Here is a 16,169-nt window from a genome sequence, read left to right on the forward strand (position 1 = left end):
TAAAATTGTGAAAAGGACAATGCGGTTTTCGTCCTGGTCGCGGAACACTGGACCAGCTCTTTAGCCTCTCAAGGATACTTGAGGGTGCATGGGAGTTTGCCCAACCAGTCTACATGTGTTTTGTGGACTTGGAGAAGGCATTCGACCGTGTCCCTCGGGGTGTCCTGTGGGAGGTGTTGCGGGAGTATGGGGTGTCTGGCCCATTGCTACGGGCCATTCGATCCCTATACAACCGTTGCAAGAGCTTGGTTCGCATTGCCGGCAATAAGTCGGACTCGTTTCCGGTGGGTGATGGGCTCCGCCAGGGCTGCCCTTTGTCACCGGTTCTGTTCATAATTTTTATGGACAGGATTTCTAGGCGCAGCCAAGTGGCGGAGGGCTTTCACTTCGGTGGCCTCAGAATCTCATCTCTGCTTTTTGCGGATGATGTGGTTCTGTTGGCTTCATCGGGTGAAGGCCTCCAGCTCACACTGGAACGGTTTGCAGCCGAGTGTGAAGCAGCGGGAATGAGGATCAGCACCTCCAAATCGGAGGCCATGGTTCTCAGCCGGAAAAGGGTGGAGTGCCCACTCCAGGTCGGGGATGAGTTCCTGCCCCAAGTGGAGAAGTTCAAGTATCTCGGGGTCTTGTTCGCGAGTGATGGGAGAAGGGAGCCGGAGATCGACAGACGGATTGGTGCTGCGGCTGCAGTGATGCGGACGCTGCACCGGTCCGTCGTGGTGAAGAGGGAGCTGAGTGTAAAAGCGAAGCTCTCAATTTACCGGTCGATCTACGTCCCTACCCTCACCTATGGCCACGAGCTGTGGGTAGTGACCGAAAGAACAAGATCGCGGATACAAGCGGCAGAAATGAGCTTCCTCCGAAGGGTGGCTGGCCTCTCCCTTAGAGATAGGGTGAGAAGTTCAGCCATCCGGGAGGGGCTCAGAGTAGAGCCGCTGCTCCTCCACATCGAAAGGAGCCAGTTGAGGTGGTTCGGGCATCTGACAAGGATGCCTCCTGGGCGCCTCCTGGGTGAAGTGTTCCGGGCATGTCCCACCGGGAGGAGGCCCCGGGGCAGACCCAGGACACGCTGGAGAGATTACATCTCTTGGCTGGCCTGGGAGCGCCTTGGTGTTCCCCCGGATAAGCTGGAGGAGGTGGCTGGGGAGAGGGAGGTCTGGGCTTCCCTGCTTAGGCTACTGCCCCCGCGACCCGGCCTCGGATAAAGCGGATATATATATATATATATATATATATATAGATATATATAGATATATATATAGATATATATATAGATATATATATAGATATATAGATATATATAGATATATATATATATATCTATATATAGATATAGATATATATATAGATATAGATATAGATATATATAGATATAGATATAGATATATATAGATATAGATATATATATATATAGATATAGATATATATAGATATAGATATATATATATATAGATATATAGATATATAGATATATAGATATATATATATATATATATAGATGGATAGATGGATGGAAAAAAAAAAGAGAAATCAAAAACACCAGACTGATAACCTCAAGTCTTACTATATGATGACATGAGGTTGACAGAAAACCAAACAAACAGCAGTGCTTAGCTGCTGTCCCAAATTAACTTTATATTTTAATTTTAAAGGCTTGGAGAAGAAAACTGCTGAAAGGTTGTGACGTGTTCATCACACTTAATATCATCCAAGTTCGCTGTGTCACCATTTTGGTTTCTTCATTAGAAATCATTAGATTTGCCTTCAAGTTCACATGCATTAATGTTATACTCAAAGCTACTGGTTGGATCCTCAATTATACAACTATCAATCACCCGTGACTTATTCGCTAGTCAAGTCCTATGTGAGTCCAAGCACGAGATGTGTGCAGCCAGCAGAAACTGCATGAGTTTTCGCAGCGGCAAGAAAGAGCAAAACAAGCTGCAAGTGAAACACAGTAGTCAGTTAGTACTGGGTTACAGAGCCTTTTGAAAGCCTAATTTTCCAGCAACCAGGCTTTGTAGAGTTACACGGTTCTTCAAAGAACTGCACTATATCTGATAACCTGATGTTCTGTCTCTTCCTTCTGTTTATCCTCTTAATCAGTCATGTAATGAACGACACTGGTGCTACAGTTTGGATTAATTATACATCAACCCAATTAGACACAGTACATCGATGCTACAGCTTTATCTGATTACAAGACCAATGGAAAGATGAAAAACTCTTCATATTTTACATAAGTAGGCCTTCTGTATCTCCTTGAGGACACAGAGTCGAAGCAAATTAGTGCAAATATTTTTCTTGGAAAAAGGACAAATCACATGCTAAATTTTTTGTCACAAGTTGCGTTTTTCCAATTTGTGTTTGTAATTAGGGTGTGCAGGACCCAGACATCCAGCGGATAATCTGGCCTTTCTGTATTAGACGGGAAGTGGACCGTGAAAGTAATTGGTGAGTGGAGCACAAATTGGATCTAAGCGTGATGCGATTTTTATTCCTCTGAGGCAATGTTTGCAAAGCGATTAGAACAATGCTGCGGCTGCACATTTTCAAAAAACTTTATTACATACATTTGCACACATTTATGATTGAATGTTAACAGCTCCAGTAATCAACCTAAAGGTGTGAAGTATTATGTGAAGCTTACCATCAGCTGGGGAAAAAGGTTACGTTTACAATGGCGGCTTTGGCACTATGATAAATGAACATGGATGATAAATAAATAATAAAAATTAAAATGATTTTCATCGCTCAACTGTTTCAAGAGCATTCCAGTTAGGATTTCTATTAAATACTCCAAAATAAAGTGCCACATCAACCACACAGAATACAGATTGCAGAGTTGTTTTCTAAATAAATAAATAAATAAAATCCACAGAGACGGCTTATATCCAGTCCTGCTCCTGGAGACTTGTTGCATGATTTACCAAAAGTTATGTGAGGCAACTAACAAATAACATGATTAGACACAAATTCATTAGGAAATAGCACCAAATGGTAATGAGATCTTGTGCCTGAGCAGTTAACCACTGGGGATTCAGTAAGGCAGTAATAATCATACTTGTGTGACCAGAAAGCATAGAGATTGGATATATGTGCAGTCTGCGAACACTTCCCGCTGATAAATGGGGTTTTATCACTTCGGCAGAATCTTGGCCAGTATGCCTGGCTGAATACTGAACAGGACTATTGTGTAGATGGGGAGTGAGGATGAATGGCAAGACGATTTACTCTGAGGACAAGGAGGTGTGCAGGAACTGATGCCATTAAGCACGAAGGTGTTGTGCCAACATGAAGATGAATTGTAAGCTCCTTTCTAGCTACAGTACAGTGGATTTTAGATTATAGCAGGTCAAGGATAAACAAATTTCACATAAGAGAAGGAAATTAACAATGATTATCAGAGACATTCTTTAAAACTAAAAAAAGGAGCACATATTTACATTTCAGAAACTGGCACCAGAAAATAACTGCCACTTTTGCAAACTGAAATTACTTAAATGATTAATCAATTATTCAGATAGTTGGAAAAGTAATTAGTGTGGAGAAAAAAAAGTAATTGATATATTGACTAATCCTTTCGGCACATCTTAAAATTAGGGCACAATCAATACTGGATTTTGAAGGTTAATGAAAATACCAATATGTGAGTCAGGAAAAAAATCAAATAAAATTAAATGACTGTACATCACAAAAAACAATGTCTATAAATATCTGTAGTACAGGTTTGGATGGGTTTGTATTTTGCAAGTTTTTTGGATTTATATAGCTAAAACACATTCAACCGCCCAACAGCAAGGGTATCTAGCTGTTTGAGGCCAAACAGCACTCCAGAAAACGGGCAACAACTACAATCCCGAAAAACTCAGTTCTACAGTTTTGTTCAGATCCCAGGTGCCAGTGAATCTTCTCCAGGAGGCTGAGCTCCACTGCAGCTCACTCAGTATTTACAATTTGATCACCACTCTTGCCATACCTCTGCATGACAAGAAGAGAGAGGCAAGTTTCTTCTTAACAAGTGGTACCATAAACTAACACCAGAGCCGGGATTACATTTGATGCCGACTGAAGTTCAGCCACTCCCTTAAGTAGTAGCTCTCAACAAGGTCATCACAGGCAGGTGCATGATTGCCAGCAGGTATGTGGAAAAAAGTCCCACTACTGCACAAAAATCAGTACACCCAGATGCACATGCACACACGTAAAGACACAAATAGATAAGACAGAAACTGGCAGGTCAGCACAGTGAGGACAGAGCAACCATGACGGTGAACTCTTGATCAAAAGCAGAGAACGCCATTTCAATCTTAACAGTCCTCAAAATTCAAAGAAAACTTTCACAATCTACAATTTAAATCCATTAACTCCATTTCCTGAGGAAAGTCAAGTGTTAAAGCTTAAAGTCCCATATTTCTTCTTAACAGCTACATGGTCATTTTTGACTGCCCTGCATTATTACTAATGATTTGGAATATTAAGGTGTCTCTGGTGTGGCCACAACAACTGAGATACAACTGTCACAGAGGGATTATAGTACTGATGTAATGGTTCTGAAACCAAGACCAAATCCACAATACACACACCACCAACCTGCTAAAGATCGTGGTCCTATCCGAACCACAGATTTGGAGAATCGTTACACTCGGGAGTCTCAAACAGTATACTACAGGTGGCAGCATTGTCATCAGTACTAATTGTTTAAATTGAGCTGTACCTAAAACACTTAAAAGTTTACATTATCAGCACCCTGCTGAGCTCACCGCACCACATTTTGCAAATCTAATTGGTGGGGTTGAAAACTGGTGGGTTCTTCCCTGGTTGTGCTCTGTGCCTGTGGCAGTAAACCCCCATCAATTACCTGCTACAATCTGTTTCATGCTGAACATGAAGGAATGTGTCAACAACCCACAATACTGTTCTGCACACACATGAAAGCCTGGCCATCCAAACAGAGTAAAACCTCTGACAGCATAAATTACTGGGCGGAAAAAGGTGAAGGCGCTGAACATGTATCAAGCCTCGTCTGCTGTCAAAGACAGCAGACAGGGAAACAAAGGAACCCACAGTGGCTGAGCAAAAAATAGACAAGGATGTAAAATGTGCAGTTAGAGGGGATAAGAAGAACAGCCAGCTGTGCTGGACAAAACACTGGTCAACCGATAGGTAGAAAAGTCATATAGTAGCATCTTTTAAAGGACTGTCAGCTTCCATAATAGTGACTTCCTGTTCACCAAGGTAAACAGGAAGCAAACACAGCCTTCAGTCGTGTGTGGTGGCAAGACAAACAACTTCCAGCACAATCCAGTGTGCTCATTGTGTAGTTGTGGAAGAGGAGCTGTGGAACTGTTTGATGAGGGATATGTCTGGGTGCCTCTGCCATTGTTCGGCACAGTTGAGAATCATTTATCACAATAGGAGCACCTGGTGTTCAGAAAAAGCTTGAACAGAGCAGGAGCTGGAACACCACAACCAGAGCGTCTTAGCTAACAAAGAGGGCGAAAATAGCAACATCTTTTTCCGCATCTATCACTGTTCCTCTTCACATCTCACTCCCGCTCCTCTCTCCAGCTCAGCTTTTCCCTCCCTTTTTCAGCTGCTTTTAACATGCCTCCATCTCCCCATGTTAATTTGCTGCTTCAGTGACACGCATCATTGGGGGAGTCATTTCTAATAACCCCGCCAGCCCCCGTACAAGTGCCTTTGAGTCATGCGCTAAGATGTCATTCAAATTATTAAGCATAATGGTGACAATGATGCATTTCTAAAGCCTTCCTTGCTTCCTTACATGACTGCAGTAAACTCAACATAGCTAACCAATCCTCCAACATTTTCCCTACCCCCCAACCCTCTTCACAGATAAACCCCATGTCCCCATCTCATCTTTTTGAGGAAGAGCACGTACTGAGCTGCTGAGGTAAATCATTTCATTTTCCTGAACGTTTTGCCACAAGAAAAATCTTTTTATTTCTGAAGGATCTGTGTGTCACAACCTCCTCAGTGTCTTATCGCATGTCATGATGCACAGCTTCTCATTTAAAAGGGTTTCAAGGTAGAGGGGCTAGAGGTTTCTTTACCTTCTTTTCCCTGACCTGAGTCAAAGTAATTATTCATTCACGCAGGGCCATCAGGGATGATCCGCATATGACATTTTCCCTTAGCTGCTTTGTTGTTGCAGATCCAAGGCAGAAAGATTGTCAGAGCCCAACATCTGCTGTTGTCTCCCTTAGCCTCAGCTCAGCACAACACATCTAGGCAGCTAAGAAAATAACTGAACAGAGCCACAGGGATTCTCCTTTTCTCATTTACAAACTTTTTAGCATAAGCAACACATGTGAGGCAGATGGCAAGCTCCAAACATACCCGCACAATAATGTTTATTATTTTAGTTATGCATTATGTTAAAGTAACACAAACTGAGGTGCAGGACAACTTACTGTAATATGCAGAGCATTACATTAGAACGTGTTGTATCACTACAACCTGACAGAGAAACTGTTTTTCTTTGTCTCTGTTTATTTTCTAATTTCACAAATACAGCCTTGACTGCCTAGACGATGCCACGGTGTTCTGGATTAAAAAAGCAGAAAGCAGATGCCTCTGTAATAAAGACAATTAAACAAGCAGCTGCACCATCTGCCATTGTCCGTGACCAAAGTAATGAGTGGAAAAAGAGGTCTAAGAGGAATTTTGGGAAGGTAGCGATGTGCATACATTCTTAGGCTTATAAACGCCAAGGACCTGCAAAAGTGCCAAGATGGGTCAAACCACACTTATTTTTTTCAAACTGTGTAATAAGTATGACAGAGCCTTTTTAAGCAATTAAGCAAAGATGACATTCAGCTTAAAGGACCCAAAACAGATTATAGATGCAAGATAATATAATCTCTGGCATTATTCATTCCTCCTCCTCTTCGTTTCCAGCCTCTCTTCTGCCTCCTGTGTGGCCTGAGCCATAGAAGATAAGTGGTGGGGCAGTGTGTGACCTTGCCCATCTGGGGGTGATTAACTGATTATGCCTCAGAGAGTGGTGACATTCATGCTTGGAGGCCAGCAATTGTCCTCCTTTAAAGGAACAGCAGCAGGTGAAGAAGAGAGAACATTATCAGCAAGACAGGAAAAAAAGAGGGTTACAGCCTCACATGCAATGTAGCAGTGAGATTTCCTTAACATCTACAATGAGCATACATCAAATGAGGTATTTTACATTGAATGACCATCTATCAAACTATTTCCCATCTTGTTTAGCACAAATTAAAAAGCTTTAATCTGTTTTCTATTGTAAAGTGAGTGTTAATATATACAAGCATGAAATCATTACTGCAGCATTCAAAGGCAGGGTCAGAGTTTCAGCGAGGTCCTTGGCAAAGACTTGAAATCGTATGTGTTCAAGTGCTGCTGTGTGAAAAAACGTGAGCAAACTTGCATAGAAGTTACTAGATAAGGGAAAAAATGAAATGTTAGTCTGATGTGTTATCTGAGTGCATGTGTGGGCTGAAAAGGATGGTTTGGCATATTTTTCTGCCCCACTTCATACAACCAGAGACAAAAGCTGGCCTTGGCAAAGCTGCTTCGTTTTCCTTCAGTGTGTTTTTTCAAGCTGAAGGTTTTAGAAACGCTTCTTTTTTTTGGTTGTCAGAATTTTATTGAACAGAGGGACACAATTTGGTTCACAGTGAGAGAAAAGATTTCTAAATGTATGTTGTTGCTGTTTTGTTGGGGGTTTTTTTCCTGTGTGTATTCCTTGATTCATTTAAATATACTTGTGTACTGTATTTATTCTTATTTTATTTTATTCTATTATTCTATTATTTTATTCTAATTTTTGCTTCATAACTTTTGCACTGTCCACTTCCTGCTGTGACAAAACAAATTTCCCACATGTGGGACTAATAAAGGTTATCTTATCTTATACACCACAGGAAATATATAATGCTACACAAAATTTTTTACTTTTGTTACGTTATAATAAATAATCTACTTTCAAATACTGTTGGACCCTGTCTTTAATTAACAACAATCAGACAAGCTTTTGGGGTGTCTCCCACTGTGTTTGTTAACACACATCATTAATCAAGGGGGGGTTCCATTAAGCAGGTCACTCAGGATCATGCTAAACAATTAAGCTTTGATTAAGAGATTGCTCATCAAGCCATCCCACTAGCAGCCACTGGCACATTTAAAACCCTTAGGATAGGATGCTTTCCATCTACAGCCCTTCACTTGGAAACACTGGTGCTGGCAGTCGATTACAAGTGTACTTAGCTTCAAATATCCTGGGGTAAGCAGACAGACATATCCACACAAGCTATTCAAGTTAGCAAAGTAAAATAATACATGCAGTAGTTTCTTTTCAACTGCTTCTACCTTCCCTAGATGCCATTACAATACATGACAACCAACTGCTGCTTATTTTTGCCAACAGTTTTCTTTTCTATTGAATAAAATCCCCCAGCTTTCACGAACATCTCTGCTCTAAGCTTGTATGAATAGTCCTTTTTGAAAAGACTGCAAGGTGAAATGTAACGCCTCCTCCCACTCCACACCTAACTGAACCACAAATCTCAAGGAGAGCAGATAAGTGAAGAGAAAGGAAAGTGTGGGCAGGCAAGGGTGATGTGATAAAGAAGAGTGTGGGATGGAAAATTAGCCAGAAGAGTTGAATAGAAAGATGAACTCTGGGTATGCAACACAGAGAAATAATAAATACTGTTCATAATCTAAACTGACACATTCAAAACAACTTAAACAAAAAGAGAATTTTAACACTTGCAACATAATTGCAAACACTAAAATTCCCATTAGCCTGACTGCTAATTAGCAGCATTTAAATATAAAAAAAGGTTCAGTAATTAGCAATCTAATAAGCAAATTGTAAAAGCAACATAAAACAAGTAGCAAGTTCCCACTGAGGCTTAACTGTGGGACACAATTGTTAAGGTGATGATGGCTGTGATTCAGTAATGACAACGGAATGGACAGAGCTGTTGTTGTAGTAAACATACTGTAACCTGCATCAATTTTGAGATTGAAGTCCATCCATGTTCGCACCTCCTACCAAGGTATGCATCCTGGGCATCAGGCAAAACAGTGACATGGCATATAAAAATCAAGACTGTCATTATTGTATGTAATACATGTAATACTAGGCTGTTCAGGGATTGAGAGACTGAGTATTAATGTACCGAAGAACCTGAATTTATCAGAAATGTTACAAAGCTGCCACAGTACAGTATATTCATGAGCTAGCTAAGACACAGTTAGCTGGATAGTGACATGGCTACTACCCATTGGTACAACTTTATCTATTACAGCTATAATCAATAGATAATAGCATAATACAAAGATGGCAAAACCATGGGATTAGTGGGTGGGAATTATGTAGTATATCCATTCACAAAAGAGTAGCAAGCTAGCTGTATTTTAGTTCCATATATGAATATGGCATTTGCTAGTTTACCAGAAAACATTACAAACCAATATACAACCAAGCTAAATTACAGCAAACCCTAGGATCCTTGCACACTTCCTTAATTCTGACCTTTTTTCCATGTTTATTTTTTCTTTTAGACCATTCAAAGTCTGGTTTAGAGCAGTGTTGTGCTAAGCTAGTTGTTGTTTAATGTTTGTATTCACTTTCTAATCACCATTTGAGAAATTTCTGGTTTGTTTTGCTTTAACTGTCGGACAAATATAACAAGAACAATAAAAACATCACAGTTAAGAACTTAAAGAACCAGAAATAACTGCAGTGACAGTTATTGCAGTGATATCATATCATCTGGATTTGTTCAACAGAGTGATGTTGCAAGGTATAAACAGCCTCTGGGTGCGAGAATGTACCTGCATCCTGATGATACTAAGATCTATTCACCATGAAGAGGGTGTGATACATCACATGTTTCTAAGCTAATGTAAGCTAGAAATGCACAATAGTCACTGTAGTAGAGCAGGAGATGCATTAACATCACATCCTTTGGAATTTCCTGGTAAATCTGTTTTCAACATTTGCTTTTAAAGACTTGTGCTTGTGGTTGTCTTTCACATCAGCCATACATACTGTTTTCCCGCATGTCAAAATGATTTATTCTGTTCACATGTTAGATGCACATCAGGATCAGATCACCTTACTTAGGGTCCATATAAACAATGAAGTTCTAATCCAGATTTTAATCAGATCAGATCTAATATTATATTATATCTTCCCTACATTTTTAGGTTGGGTTTTTATTTTTTTTCTTCAATTAAATGTCAATGAATTGGGCAGAAGATTTTCTACTGCCTAACAGTCAGAGACATCCTGGCCAGTTTACCATCCTCAGCATCATCATTTTCACCAACACTATCATTACAGACTACCAGTCCTCAGACCCACATCTCAACAGCACCCTTATCAGAAGTACTACGCAGGGATAGTCTGTTTTGTAAAACAAGCTCAATATGTGGAAGTGCTGGTCAATAACACCATGTTTTCATTTAAACAATTGGAATATTATATAGCCTCTGAAGTCATTTATCACATTCGGTGCTACAATGGGAATAAACAGAGATACAGCTTGACAGACAGAAGAGAGCGACAGGGAGAGGGATGAAATGCTAATTTTTGCCGCTTGTCCCACACAGCTGGTCTAACTGTTTGACATGTGTGATGAATGGTGTTGCACTGGTACTGCTGGCCTCTCACCTCCACTCATTGTCACCAGTCTAGAGACAAAGAAGAGGAAAAAAGCTGGGGGGGAAAAAAACATCCTGCAGCACAAGCAGCACAAGCAGTAGATGCTTCCTTTCATCACCTCACACACAAACGTGCGCAGACACATGCAGACACTCCCTTCTCCCCACACAAATGCACTGGTACCAACATCAAAGGGCACACACATTCAAATGCACACTCACTCCTGTTATCACACCCTGATAACTTGTATCCTACTGCAGTATGTATTTGCTGAGCAAAGCCTTTTTCTTTCTGGCTACTTAACCAGTTTTTGCTCTCTCCAGACCGTCTCCACCGACGCCTGATGCAACAATTACAGCCATATGAAAGCAAGGGCTTCTGGGATTACGCAAAAAAACAGGTATTCCACCACAAACTGCATATTTGCTACGCATCCCATTGCAGGAGAGAATGAATAAGAGGTGAAGTACACACTGGTAAACAGCTGGAAATAAAAAATGGGACTGGAAGGGGAAAGTTGCTTTGTTGGCAAAGAACAGAGCAGTCATTACTCGTCCTACCCCCCAGGCACAGGGAGAGGAAGAGCTGCGAAACGGCAGCGCTTGCCTCCTAGTCTGCACTGATGGGTTTGTTTAAAAGGTCAGGATAGATCGGTGAACCTTTTTCATAAATATGAATGCAAAAACCTCTCAACCATTCCAAGGAAATATCATGAAAATGGGTTATTTACACATTATTCTTTGATTCTGTGTGGGGGGTGTTTTAAATTTTATGCCTCGTTGTTCCAATATTTCATAAAGAATTTTTTTTAAACACTACATGAATCTGTTCCATGACCTTATGTCAACAAAATAAATCTTTTTTTTCAGTGCTTTTCCAAAATAATACAGTTTAACACCAGAAAAACATGATTACTGTATGTCTCATGCCATGCCTATAATAGTGCACAGGAGATAAGTTCTAACTGCAACAACTGTGAAAATGAAGGTAAGTTAAATTAATGGAAGTAAAGCTATATTAAAAACTAAGTTAGCAGTATAAATAAGATGATCTGTAAAGCTGAAAAGCCTGATATTTTTAAAGCCCCTGCCACAACACACCAAAGAGAAACTGCAGGGCTCGATCTCCCACTGCACCATGAGTCCAAACGCTCTGACAGATAACCAAACAAACAAATACATAAATAAACTCTTCAGGCTTCAGTGTCACTAAAAAGAAAAATGAAAAAAAAAAAAAGAACCAGTATTAGAGAGAAACTGGCTGTTTTTCTGCATAAGTATGTTTTTCAGATGAAGGAGAGTCAAGAAAAATCCGGCAGCAAGAAGAAAGTGAGTGCAAGATGAGAGGCGGAAAAAAAGAACACCGATATGAGTAATTGTTGACATTTATGAGCAACTGAGGAAGAAAGAAGGTTCAAACTGTTAAAAGTGTCTACTTTACATATCCCATAATCATTCATGGAGAGAAACCACGCATGAAGTATCACAAGCCTGAACGTGGCATAGATCAGTGTCCACATCAGAAAAAAGAACAATTTTACAAAATACTGTGTCAAAAATAAAAAGGTGCCCCTGCAAATGTTCAACAGATTTACAAGACGAAACCAAAGTGGTTGATTTCACACTTAAGTATCAGATTTCACCAATTCGATAATTAACGACAGCCTCAATTGATTTTGGCACATCTTACATGTTAAAACGTGTGGCTGGCAGATAGCAATTAAGTAAATAATAACTCACGGAAGAATAGTGGGAAAGGGAAAAACAGATCAAGCTCCTCTTGCATAAGTATTATTAAGCAATTGTTTAATAGAGTCATCACTTTTGCCCAAATGGAGCATGCACCAGGTCCTTGGCACCAACTAATTTACCATTTGCTAAGCACCAAATTTTTACTTAAACCGAAAAACATCCTGACTTTCTACTTGTCGACGATGACCCAACAGGTACCCATTTAACAAACACTGTCTCATTATCGTAGTGAATATTCTTACCTTAAATCACGTGTCCTCTGCTCAACCAGCTCTGGAAATAATATCCGACTTCTGTGTGAAAACCGCTGGGCATTTTACGGAACGTGGTTTTGATAACTCATAAGTCCTAAGCTAACATGCGCAAAATTCGGTATTTTCGTGTCTGCACTGGCAGCTTTACGGAAATTGTTCTACTTTCACTTGAAACTAAACCTTGAAACATTTGACTTTTAGTATTTGTTGACCACTTGCGTCATGTTAGACTCATAAATTCCAGAAATGTGGGCCTCTTGGCCCCCTAGCCTCAGATGCACGTGACTGACAGTATTTGGTCTCGTGCTTGTGCCAAAAAGTGATCGCCTGCCAAAAACTGATTTCCGGTATTTGCCAAAAACTGATTGCTCGTATTTAAACTACTATAAATAACTTGTTGGTCTATAATATGTAAAACTTATGTCAAATGTATCCCTTATGACTGACATCAACTCATCTTGAACTACAAACAACATTCCTGTAACAAGGTAGAAGCCAATCAGTTTTTGGCAGTGACTTTTTTTATATCCTTTATTTTTCCAGTTAAAAAAAAATGTCATTGACATTAAAAATGTCTTTTTTAAGAGTAATCTGGCCAAGAGGACAGCAGAAATTCCAATAAATGTAACAATAGTTCTGTAAACATATTTAAGAGGACAAAAAGGACCGGGTTGGTTATGGCAAGTACAATAACACAGAGTTATTAAGGATACTTGAAAACCAGGTAATTTAACATTTTTATATATAACCCCTTTGTAAACCCTTTTCACAGAAGTCTATTTACCAACATACGTAAAGATATTACACATAAAAAATACACGGAAACATTGGAAATCAGTTTTTGGCAGGCTATCAGTAGTCCACTAAACTGCTGACAGCGAAGTTGGTAAAAAGATGAAAAAAATGCTTTCAGGTTCTTTTCATACATGAGTAACGTAAGTAAAAAGTTAGCATAAAAACGGAAGCACAATTTTATATACAATTCCATAGTTATTGGTGCCTAAATGGTGAAATCTACATCTGCGGAATGGTGCAACTGAGATTTAGAAAAATAGCACCGAACAAGTTTACAGTACATGATTTAATAAAAAGATCACAGCTGTGTGTTTGGAATAACCATGCAGAGTGAACAAAATCAACTCTAATTTGTGAGTTCACCAAGGTCATTCTTTAAATTTCCTCCCAAAAAGCTTTAAATACTTTTTTCCCATAACTTTTTATAGTAGTTTGTCTACTGAACATGTATTGATGAAAATGCTGGAGGTGCTTCACCAATCTCTGGAGGAGCTCTATGGATCTTCATAGTCAATGCAGAAAACTCAGTAGACCTGATCATGATGTGACAGAAATGTCAGGACTTATTATAAGCTCTATGCAGCAAGTGCTTAATACATAATTCAAAAAGCATTACTCCTCATTATGTAATTTATCAATACAGATATAATCTTTTCTGATTGTTAAGCTCATATATAACATATATTTGGTATCATTTAGAAAGTAAGTGATGGACTATAATGATTAAAATGTGAGCTCATTGTTTGTGAGTGTTTATAGAGATTTTATAAATATTTAAAGAGGAGATTCACAAATATTTTTGTCAGGAATAACTGTGTGGGAACTGTTTCTTGGTGACTTCACTCATGGTCCAACATTCTTTCCATCAACAATAACTGTCGGTGAATTTATACTGCAGCATTAACAAGAACAGTTAAGGGAACAGTTAAGAGTCACATAACAATAAACATCTTAAACAGCAACATACTCAAGACGCATGATGGGAGATAACTAGCCGCTCCCAACACACCACAATATGTACCAGGATTAATACAGTGTGACTACTGCAGTTACAAACTTACAGTCTGGTCCTGCCTACCCACCTACCTCACGTGGGTTATATTTGCATCTGGCAATAGATATTTGTATGTTCTGTATGTTCAGGTTTCAGACTGGGTTTTTTTCTGTCCTTGGGTGTCCGTGAGGTCCAGAATGCTAATATACTTAGCATGATCATGTCAAACATATAGCATTCTGGTTGTGATCATAGAAGTGCCAACCACTTCTGTTTGTGAGGTTCAGCCAGTCAGGGGCTAGCCAAGGCTAAAAGCCAAGGCTATGGAGCTGGTAACACATTCTGAACATATCATGTCCACGTGGAACATTTTTAAGGGCTCAAATGGTCTAAATAGCTTATTTTTTGTGATAATGATTAATTCTATGGGCACCTTCTTGAAAATCCAGAAGACCTCCACAACTCCTTACTCTCCACAGGCCATTTAGGACATCTCACAATGTTTCAGCATTTTGTGGGGTCAAGTAAGAACAGAGACCAAACCACTGACTGAGGCAACCCAACTGATCTCCTGTTTGGAAATCATGTGTCGCTTTTTATGTGATTAATCAGAGGCAAACTATCATAGTACACCACTCAACAGACAACCTAAATAGGCTAGTCAACCAGAAAAATTTCACTTTGTATTGGAAATAAATGAATCGCTGTCCAACAACCGCTCTTATACCCAAAATATTGCTTATTTGAGACCAGAGCAGGTAGTTTGTACTGCCTGTGCCGGTATGTGAACTACTCCTTCATAAAAAGTAAGAATAGGATTATTCGTTAGGCTTTTTAATATATTTAGGTGGCAATGTAATTTGTTTTTATCCATTTTCTTAACCACTTATGTGATTCAGGATCCCAGTAGGGTAGGAGCTTATCTCATTTGTGATAGTTTGAGAGGTGGAATACACCTTGGGCAGGCTGCCAGTCCACCACAGGGCTATCACATAGAAACAGCCATTCACACCTATGTCCAGATTAGCATCACCAATTACCTGACATGCAAACATGCAAACTCAACACAGAAAGGCCCCAGGCTCTGGCTGGCTGATTCAGCCCCTGGATTTTCTTGCTTTAGGTGACAGTGCACCACCATGCAGCCTGCTTGTTTATACCTGAATGTTAACAGAGGCTGTTCCTAATGTTATGCACCCCGTTCTACACCACTTCTTTCACAAGTTTTTGGAGAATTTTCACAGATTTTAGTTTGAGCTCTGTGCAAGAGAGCTTGAAAGCAAGCTGCCTGTCTCAGTGATTTAGGAGATTTGGGTTTGTGTTTGAAGCTGCTCTTCTGGAAGGATCAAGGCAGGGATTGGTTTGACATAAAACGCACAGCTGAGTCAGGAACCCTTTTAAACACACAGCGAGCTAAACATCTCTACTGCATACACACACAGCACAAAATAAACTACACTTGTGCTGTTGCTGAGTCAAACACTATTAAGATATTAGAAGGGCCATGTTTTGTAGAAAAAAGGCAAACTTGCGTTTTTAATGTTGCAGCTGCAGTGCAAGTATCCAAGAAAAACTGAATATTTAACCTTGAAAATAATCTTGTTTGACTGTATTTTTGTATGTACTGTATGTATTTTGTCTGTCATACTGTGTCGAATCTGACCTCCCGTGCTATAGTCTTTCTGTCAAAGACAAAGCCA

The 16,169-nt window shown here is 39.7% G+C and overlaps 1 long non-coding RNA gene across 3 annotated transcripts in view; it reads right to left on the bottom strand.

The window, feature by feature from the left end:
* The window catches only part of LOC109194608 (uncharacterized), a 41,331-nt gene extending 28,345 nt beyond the window's left edge, over window positions 1-12,986 (bottom strand). For all 3 annotated transcript variants that reach the window (XR_003213830.1, XR_003213828.1, XR_003213829.1), the window contains exon 1: window positions 12,669-12,986. This is a non-coding gene — a long non-coding RNA (uncharacterized LOC109194608). The remainder of the gene's footprint in view (window positions 1-12,668) is intronic.
* Between the last annotated feature and the right edge of the window lie 3,183 nt (window positions 12,987-16,169).

Source organism: Oreochromis niloticus, linkage group LG14 (assembly GCF_001858045.2).
Source record: "Oreochromis niloticus isolate F11D_XX linkage group LG14, O_niloticus_UMD_NMBU, whole genome shotgun sequence".
Lineage (NCBI taxonomy): Eukaryota > Metazoa > Chordata > Actinopteri > Cichliformes > Cichlidae > Oreochromis > Oreochromis niloticus.